The sequence below is a fragment of the Ornithorhynchus anatinus genome, chromosome 3 (assembly GCF_004115215.2).
Source record: "Ornithorhynchus anatinus isolate Pmale09 chromosome 3, mOrnAna1.pri.v4, whole genome shotgun sequence".
NCBI lineage: Eukaryota > Metazoa > Chordata > Mammalia > Monotremata > Ornithorhynchidae > Ornithorhynchus > Ornithorhynchus anatinus.
In genome coordinates, this window is record NC_041730.1 from 22,746,701 (window position 1) to 22,755,365 (window position 8,665).

At 47.2% G+C, this 8,665-nt stretch overlaps 2 non-coding genes across 2 annotated transcripts; one reads left to right on the forward strand and one right to left on the reverse strand.

The window, feature by feature from the left end:
• Positions 1–5,966: 5,966 nt before the first annotated feature.
• LOC114810885 lies at positions 5,967–6,069 on the reverse strand. The gene has a single exon (XR_003758575.1). It is a non-coding gene; the product is annotated as a U6 spliceosomal RNA (small nuclear RNA).
• A 2,138-nt stretch (positions 6,070–8,207) lies between these two features.
• On the forward strand, positions 8,208–8,310 carry LOC114810918. The gene has a single exon (XR_003758607.1). It is a non-coding gene; the product is annotated as a U6 spliceosomal RNA (small nuclear RNA).
• The last annotated feature ends 355 nt before the right edge of the window (positions 8,311–8,665 follow it).

Sequence of the window (8,665 nt, forward strand, 5' to 3'; positions counted from 1 at the left end):
TCCTAGTGGGTCCTGGGTTCAATTTCCCAACCCTTTATCTCAGGGGGAGAAGTTCAGTATATCCCTAACTGTAGGCATCTTGAGGGTAGGCAGCGCATTCGTTTTTCGGTAGTAGTAACCCGGCTCCGCCCCTTGTCTGCTGTGTGTTATATTGTACTCTCCCAAGCACTCAGTACAGTGCTTTGCACGTAGTAAGTGCTCAATAAATACAATTGAATGAACGAGTGAAAGTGTGACCTTGAGCAAATCGCATAACTTTTCTGTACCTCAGTTACCTCGTCTATAAAATGGAGATTGAGACTGAGCCCCACAAGGGACAGGGACCGCGTCTAACTCGATTTGCTCGTATCCACCCCAGCACTTGGTACATAGTAAGCGCTTAGCAAATACTCTCATTATTTACCTTGTTCTCCCACCTACCTCGACTGTGAGCCCCTGGCGGGACCTGGTCATCTTGTATTTACCCCAGCGCCTAGTACAGCGCTTGGCGCATAGTAGGCGTTTAACAAATACCGCAGTCATTACTGAGTACCCACTGGGCATAATGGATTGTATTAAAGCCAAATGCTTAGTACAGTGCTCTGCACAGAGTAAGCGCTCAATATACGATAGAATGAAACGCTTGGGAAAATATAAAACAAGCAAGGGACACATTCCCTAATCCCAAGGAACTTGCACCCTAATGGGAGAAACAAGCTTGGAAGTATCGGCGGAGTAATCAAAATAAATAATTGACTAGAAACTTGAATAAACATATATACATAAGTGCTGAGGATAAGTAAATAAATGCTTCTTACATATAAGTGCTTTTTATGTATAAATAAATACTCCTAATAAGTATTCCCAAGCAGAAGCGTTAACTTTTCATTTTGAATTCGTGAGCACGGATTTTAGGGTTGCCATTCATTCATTCATTCATTCAATAGTAGCAGAATAGAGTGGAGAAGCAGCGTGGCTCAGTGGAAAGAGCCTGGGCTTTGGAGTCAGAGGTCATGAGTTCAAAATCCCAGCTCTGCCCCTTGTCAGCTGTGTGACTGTGGGCAAGTCACTTCACTTCTCTGGGCCTCAGTTACCTCATCTGGAAAATGGGGATTAAGACTGTGAGCCCCACGTGGGACAACCTGATTCCCCTGTGTCTACCCCAGCGCTTAGAACAGTGCTCTGCACATAGTAAGCGCTTAACAAATACCAACATTATTATTATTATTAGTATTTATTGAGCGCTTACTGTGTGCAGAGCACTGTGCTAAGCGCTTGGAATGTACAAATCGGTAACAGATAGAGACAGTCCCTGCCCTTTGACGGGTCTAATCGGGGGAGACGGACAGACAAGAACGATAGCAATAAATAGAATCAAGGGGATGAACATCGCATGAAAAAAATAGCAAATAAATAGAATCAAGGTGATGTACATCTCATTAACAAAATAAATAGGGTAATGACAAAATAAATCGGGTAATAACAAAATAAATAGGGTACATGGGCACTCAGTGGACACTCAGTATGATGATATTACTACTTCTTATTACCGCTACTTCTTCTGCTATTACTACTAGAGAGTGGCTTAGTGGAAAGATCACGGCCCTGGGAGTCAGAAGACCTGGATTCTAATCCTGGATCTGCCACACATCTGCTGTGTGACCTTGAGCAAGTCACTTAACTTCTCTGGGCCTCAGTCACCTCATCTGTAAAATGGAGATTGAGACTGAGCCCCACATGGGACAGGGACTGTGTCCAACTCGATTTGCTTGTATCCACCCCAGCACTTAGTACAATGCTTGGCACATAGTAAGTGCTTAACAGATACTCTCATTATTTATCTTGTTCTTCTGCCTACCTCGACTATGAGACCCTGGCGGGACCTGGTCATCTTGTATTTACTCCAGCACCTAGTACAGCGATTAAGATGGTGAGCCCCATAATAATAACGATAATGACGGTGTTTGTTAAGCTCTTACTATGTGCCATGGACTGTTCTAAGCACTCGGGTAGATAACAAGGTAATCAGGTTGTCCCACGTGGGGCTCACAGTCTTTAATCCCCATTTTACAGATGAGGGAACTGAAGCACAGAGAAGTTAAGTGACTTGCCCAAGGTCCCACAGCAGACAAATGGCAGAGCTGGGATTAGACCTCACGTCCTCTGATTTCCAAGACCGGGCTCTTTCCTCTAAGCCTTGTTGCTTCTCATATGGGACAGGGACTGTGTCCAACCTGATTACCTTGTATCTATCCCAGCACTTAGAACAGTACTTGGCATATAGTAAGCGCTTAACAAATGCTACAGTTATTATTATTACTACTACCGGCCTCTGTTTTTTCTTCTGTAAAATGGAAATTCAACACCGGTTTTCCTCCGACTGAGACGGTGGGCCCCATTCGGGACAAGGACTATATCTGACCTGATCATCTTGAATCTGCCCCATTGCTTAGAATGGTGTTTGGCACATAGTAATAACTTCAAAAATACTGTTCGTATTTGTTAATAAACATTGATCATGACTGAAATCTCCTGGCACTTTTGCCCAGGGCTGGGTTGCCCCTACTATCCTGATACCCAGTTAACTCAGGGCAACTCCAGACCCATCAGAGATCCGATTTTTTGGATCAGTGAGAATGTTTGATGCGAATGAATACCAGATTGCTAGTTCATCCCTCCAGCTCTCTTCTGAATCAGTTCCTAGTGTGTCCTGGAGTCAGTATCCCAACTCTTTATCCGTGGGGGAGGATTTCAGTCCAGCCCCAACTGTAAGCATCTTGAGGGTGGACACCGCATTCATTTTTCAGTACTAATAACCTGGTTCCACCACTTGTCTACTGTGTGTTATATTGTACTCTCAGTACAAGATGTTACCATAAATAAATCTGTTTTCAGTCATCTTTGAGGTGAGAACAGCTGTTAGCTAGTTTAAGGGGGCCACCATGAAAGCCTAAGATGATCTAAAATGACCCAAGATACATTGAGGATCATCACGCTGCCCTCCTCAAAGACCACTCCCTCTTTTTCTCTTGGTTTGGCCAGGTTCTAATCCTGGCTCCACCACTTGTCTGCTGTGTGACCTTGGTCAAGTCATTCATCATCTCTGTGCCTCAGTTGCCTCATCTATAAAGGTAGGAATTAAGACTGTGACGCCCATGTGGGGCATGAACTGCGTCCAACTTGATTAGCTTGTATCTATCTACCCCAGCTCTCAGTTCAGTACTTAGCACATAGTAAGTGCTAATCAATACTATTAAAAAACAAAACCCAGCTGAGCTCTGGATACCCAATCCACTCTATTATCACATTTGCATTTTATACTAAACATGCCTATAATATTGTACATTTTACACTTCTCCATTCCTTCAATTACTAGGTCTTAATCTTAATGAACATAATTTCTGTACTTCTCTTTGCTAAGTAGAATTAACATTCTTCCTCGAACTGGAAATGCTAAATTGTTAATAGCCTCCCTGGGGGTTTCGCGTCTTGCTTTTACGGCTTCCAAGATTTCATCATAGTTTAGTTGTATTAAAATATCACAATTTACGCTCATAAATATGTAACTCTCAAAGGGTTCTGCAGTGAGTCTATTTCTGAGCCTGGTTCTACTTTTACATCTAACATGAGGGTAAGAATATGTCAAAACTGAGTTTATACGTGAGGTAGAGACATAGGGCTGTAAAGTTTTTAAAAGACGGACAAATGAAATCCAACCCATTCTGAGGGGGGAAAAAAATACTCGGATCAGATTTGAGATTGTGAATTTTCACTTTAGCTGTTTGAACACACTATTATAGTACATTCACTAGAGAAGCAGCGTGGCTCAGTGGCAAGAGCATGGGCTTGGGAGTCAGAGGTCACGGGTTCAAATCCCAGCTCAGCCGGTTGTCAGCTGTGTGACTTTGGACAACTCATTTAACTTCTCTGTGCCTCAGGTACCTCGTCTGTAAAATGGAGATGAAGATTGTGAGCCCCACGTGGGACAACCTGATCACCTTGTATTCCCCCCAGCACCTAGAACAGTGCTTTGCACATAATAAGTGCTTAATAAATGCCATTATTATTATTAGAGGTCCCTCCAACAGATACATCTCCATTCACTCCGGCTGTCACGTAGACTCCCAGAGACCGTGCTGCCAGCCAGTGGTTGAACTGAATGATCCCCAATTTGTTTCCGAGGGTCCCTGATCTGCAAACCACCTCCTGATTTGCACTCTCTCATGAGGAAATCTGGGTAACCCATTTAAGATGAAGGTTACCCCCAAAGAGTTATTATCACAGCAGGTTAGGGATTAGAGAGAGCACTGTAGTAGATGTAGGCAGGGAATGTGACTATTGTCGTACTCTCCCAAGCGCTTAGTACAGTGCTCTGCACACAGTAAGTGCCTGATAAATACGATTGACTGCATGAATGAATTGAATAAACATCATCCCGAGTGGGTTAGGAGAGACTCGCCTAGACCGTGAGCCCCGTGTGGGACAGAAACTGGGTCCAACCTGATTAATTTGTGTCTACCCCAATGTTTAGAACAGTGCTGGTCACACAGTAAGTGATTAACAAATTACTCAGCAGGGATTAGAAGCTGTTTCTTTTCTCAGGGTCAACTCTTCCCTTACCTGCCTGGTCTTCTGTTTTGTCAGGGAGCCCTTTGAAGCTCATGGGTTACAGGGATAGCTGATCGGATTTTACTGAAGGCCTTTGGAGGAATCAGGAAAACTAGAGTTGCCCCTCCATGGAGGGAGTCTTGGTATCCTTAAGTCCTCTGCAGAACCTGAAGCAAGTGCCTTCTTTTCAGTCACACTGGATGGCAGTTAAACTCTCTGGGCAAGATGCCTAGAATGACTATATCGTAGACACCTCATTTCAATTACGCTGTGACACAGGTGTTGTGTCCTTACACCTGCATCCTTTCAGTCACCCTTCCAGACTCTTATTAAAGCCACAGTTCCTCTTTCAAGCATTCAGCCTTCGCTTCCACACCTTTATTCATTCATTCAATCAATTTTATTTACTGAGTGCTTACTGTGTGCTGAGCACTGTACTAAGTGCTTGGGAAGTACAATTCAGCAACAAATAGAGACAGTTCTTGCCCACAAAGGGCTCACAGTCTAAAGCGGGGAGACAGACATCAAAACAAGTAAACAGGCATCAGTAGCATCATAAACCTTCACTCTATGGGATCTTCTATTTGTGTGTGTGTTTTTATGGTACTTGCTAAACACTTACTATGTGCCAGGCACTATACTGAGCACTAGGGCATTTACAAGAGAATCAGGCTGGACACAGTCCATGTGCAACATGGGGCTCACTGTCTTAATCCCCATTTTACAGATGACATATCTGAAGCTTAGAGAAGTGAAGTGACTCTCCCTAGGTCACAAAACAGATAAGTGGTGGAGTCAGAATTCACTCAGGCTCTCTGACGGTCAGGCTTATGTTCTTTCCACTAAGCCAAGCTGCATCCCAGTGTCTGAGGCAGTTGTGTTTAAAGAGGATGATGATGATCTTTTGTTAAGTGTTTACTATGTGCCTAGCACTGTAATAGATACAAGATAATCAGATCACAGTCCCTGACCCCTCCAGTCCCCGACACCCCGTTGCTGGTGGCCACCACTGGACCCTCCTCTCTCCTAGGGAAGCCCCTTCCTCCTGGGGTAAGAAGGATGGGCTACAGAGGGGCTTCAGTGCTTCATTCTCACCCCTTTAATAATAATAATAATAATATGGCATTTGTTAAGTGCTTACTATGTGCCAGGCACTGTACTAAGTGCTGGGGTGGATCCAAGTAAATTGGGTTGGACACAGTCCCTGCCCTGCACAGGGCTCATAGTCTTCATCTCCATTTTACAGGGTAATGAGGCACAGAGAAGTGAAAGGGCGTGCCCAAGGCCACACAGCGGACTAGTGCTGGAGCCAGGATTGAGGACCCATGACCTTCTGATTCCCGGGCCCGTGTTCTATCCACTACGCCATGCTGCTCCTAGAAAAAATAAAATGCTTCATGAATATGTGTGTCATCCTTATGCAGGAGCCATGCTAATCTTCTCTGCATCGTTCCATTTTTAGTATAAGTGCTGTCGAAGCACATATACTAAACTACACTATATGGTACTGTATATGTGTCAAAGCACATATACTTGGTCTCACTGTCCAGTGCGGGGAGGGAGGAGCTAGGGGTCAGGCTTGGAGATAGTATATGATCCACAAGACCCGGAATCTCTAGGGTTTCTCTGGCCATGAATCTGCGCCCCAGGAAGGCAGAGGAGTGGTTGCCTGGTTTAGCTGCTGCTACCCGCTCCTACTCCTGGGATCTCTCCCCCTTCCTCAGGGGGTGGTGTGCCACTGGTTGGCAGGGACCTTGCTTCACCCTTTTCCACCCTGGCAGCCCATCTCCTGCCCTCCTCATTACGGGCCGCTTCCGGGAGATGGATCTCCCGGGGGTGCCAGGAGAGAGCCGGGAGCCCACGTTAACTCTCCGGTGACGGGCTCATCGGTATTTAAATAGACTCATAAATATTCCTGACACGTTTCATGCTTAAGTGAGCCTGGTGCGGGCCTTTTGCTGTCTTATTGTTCTGTGGATTGCACATTTCTCATGACCCAGGATGGCGCCTCTCTTTCCCTAGTGGGCCGGGCAGTTCCAGAGAGGAAGCTGGGAAAGCAACAGTCCTGGAACTGCAGCCATGGCTTCGCCCCCCCTTCCCCCCCCCCAACAGTCCTGAATGAGCGATTAGAGTCCCGTTGCTTCTGAATTGGGCAATTTCCCCTCCTTCCCAGCCTAGTCCCCACCACAACACCTCTTTCCAGCCAGCCCAATTCTCTCCCCCACCCCCAACACCTCCCCCAATCTAATTCTTCCTACCTCCCCCTGCCAACACCTCCTCCTCCCTTCCTCCTTGTCATCCTCTACTTCATTACCCTCCTCTTTCTCCTCCTCCTCATTACCTTCCTCCTTCTCCTCCTCATCCTTCTCCCCAACCTGGTTCCCCAAACACCTCCTCCTTCCTAGACCAATTCTCCCCTCAGATGTCAATGCCTCCTCCCTCTCCTTAACCTCCCCAGCGTGGTCCTTCCCATCACCTCCTTCCCAGTTCAGTTCCCCCTTCTCCTCTACAACTGCCAACACCTCCTCCTCCTTTTCCTCTTCCTCCTCTTCTTCCGCAGGCTGGTGCCCCAAACACCTCTTCCTCCATAGACCGGCTCTCTCTCCGCACCCAGCAACCACTCTACACCACCTTTCATTCATTCATTCAATAGTATTTATTGAGCGCTTACTATGTGCAGAGCACTGTACTAAGCGCTTGGGATGAACAAGTCGGCAACAGATAGAGACAGTCCCTGCCGTTTGACGGGCTTACGGTCTAATCGGGGGAGACGGACAGACAAGAACAATGGCACTAAACAGCGTCAAGGGGAAGAACATCTCGTAAAAACCGATGGCAACTAAATAGAATCGAGGCGATGTACAATTCATTAACAAAATAAATAGGGTAACGAAAATATATACAGTCGAGCGGACGGGTACAGTGCTGTGGGGATGGGAAGGGAGAGGTGGAGGAGCAGAGGGAAAAGGGGAAAATGAGGCTTTAGCTGCGGAGAGGTAAAGGGGGGATGGCAGAGGGAGTAGAGGGGGAAGAGGAGCTCAGTCTGGGAAGGCCTCTTGGAGGAGGTGATTTTTAAGTAAGGCTTTGAAGAGGGAAAGAGAATCAGTTTGGCGGAGGTGAGGAGGGAGGGCGTTCCGGGACCGCGGGAGGACGTGACCCGGGGGTCGACGGCGGGATGGGCGAGACCGAGGGACGGCGAGGAGGTGGGCGGCAGAGGAGCGGAGCGTGCGGGGTGGGCGGTAGAAAGAGAGAAGGGAGGAGAGGTAGGAAGGGGCGAGGTGATGGAGAGCCTCGAAGCCTAGAGTGAGGAGTTTTTGTTTGGAGCGGAGGTCGATAGGCAACCACTGGAGTTGTTTAAGAAGGGGAGTGACACGCCCAGATCGTTTCTGCGGGAAGATGAGCCGGGCAGCGGAGTGAAGAATAGACCGGAGCGGGGCGAGAGAGGAGGAAGGGAGGTCAGAGAGAAGGCTGACACGGTAGTCTAGCCGGGATATAACGAGAGCCCGTAATAGTAAGGTAGCCGTTTGGGTGGAGAGGAAAGGGCGGATCTTGGCGATATTGTAGACCAAGTATATGTGCTTTGACACATATACAGTACCATATAGTGTAGTTTAGTATATGTGCTTCGACAGCACTTATACTAAAAATGGAACCATGCAGAGAAGATTAGCATGGCTCCTGCATAAGGATGACACACATATTCATGAACACCTCCTCTACCTCCTTCTTCTCCTCTTCTCCTCCTCCTCCCCCTTCCTCCTTCTTCCAGAGGCAGAATATGCCACCTATCTTCATCCAGAGGGGCAGGAGGAAGGTGGCATATGGGGACTTGGGAGGCAGCCCCCTAAATGCCAAGGCATAGCCAGGGTATGACTACACCCTCATGTGGGCAAATGAGGGCAGGGATACAATATTTCTGGGGGCAGTTCTGATTTCCAGAGGAGGAAGGGGTATGGACAAGAGGGGAGGCAGCAGACCTGAGGATGGGAAGGCCTGATGCTCTCAGTCCACAAAAGTTCAGGATCAGTCCTGGCTGATCCTGGGTGAAGCAGGGAGGATGCTGGGTCCTTTCTGTGCT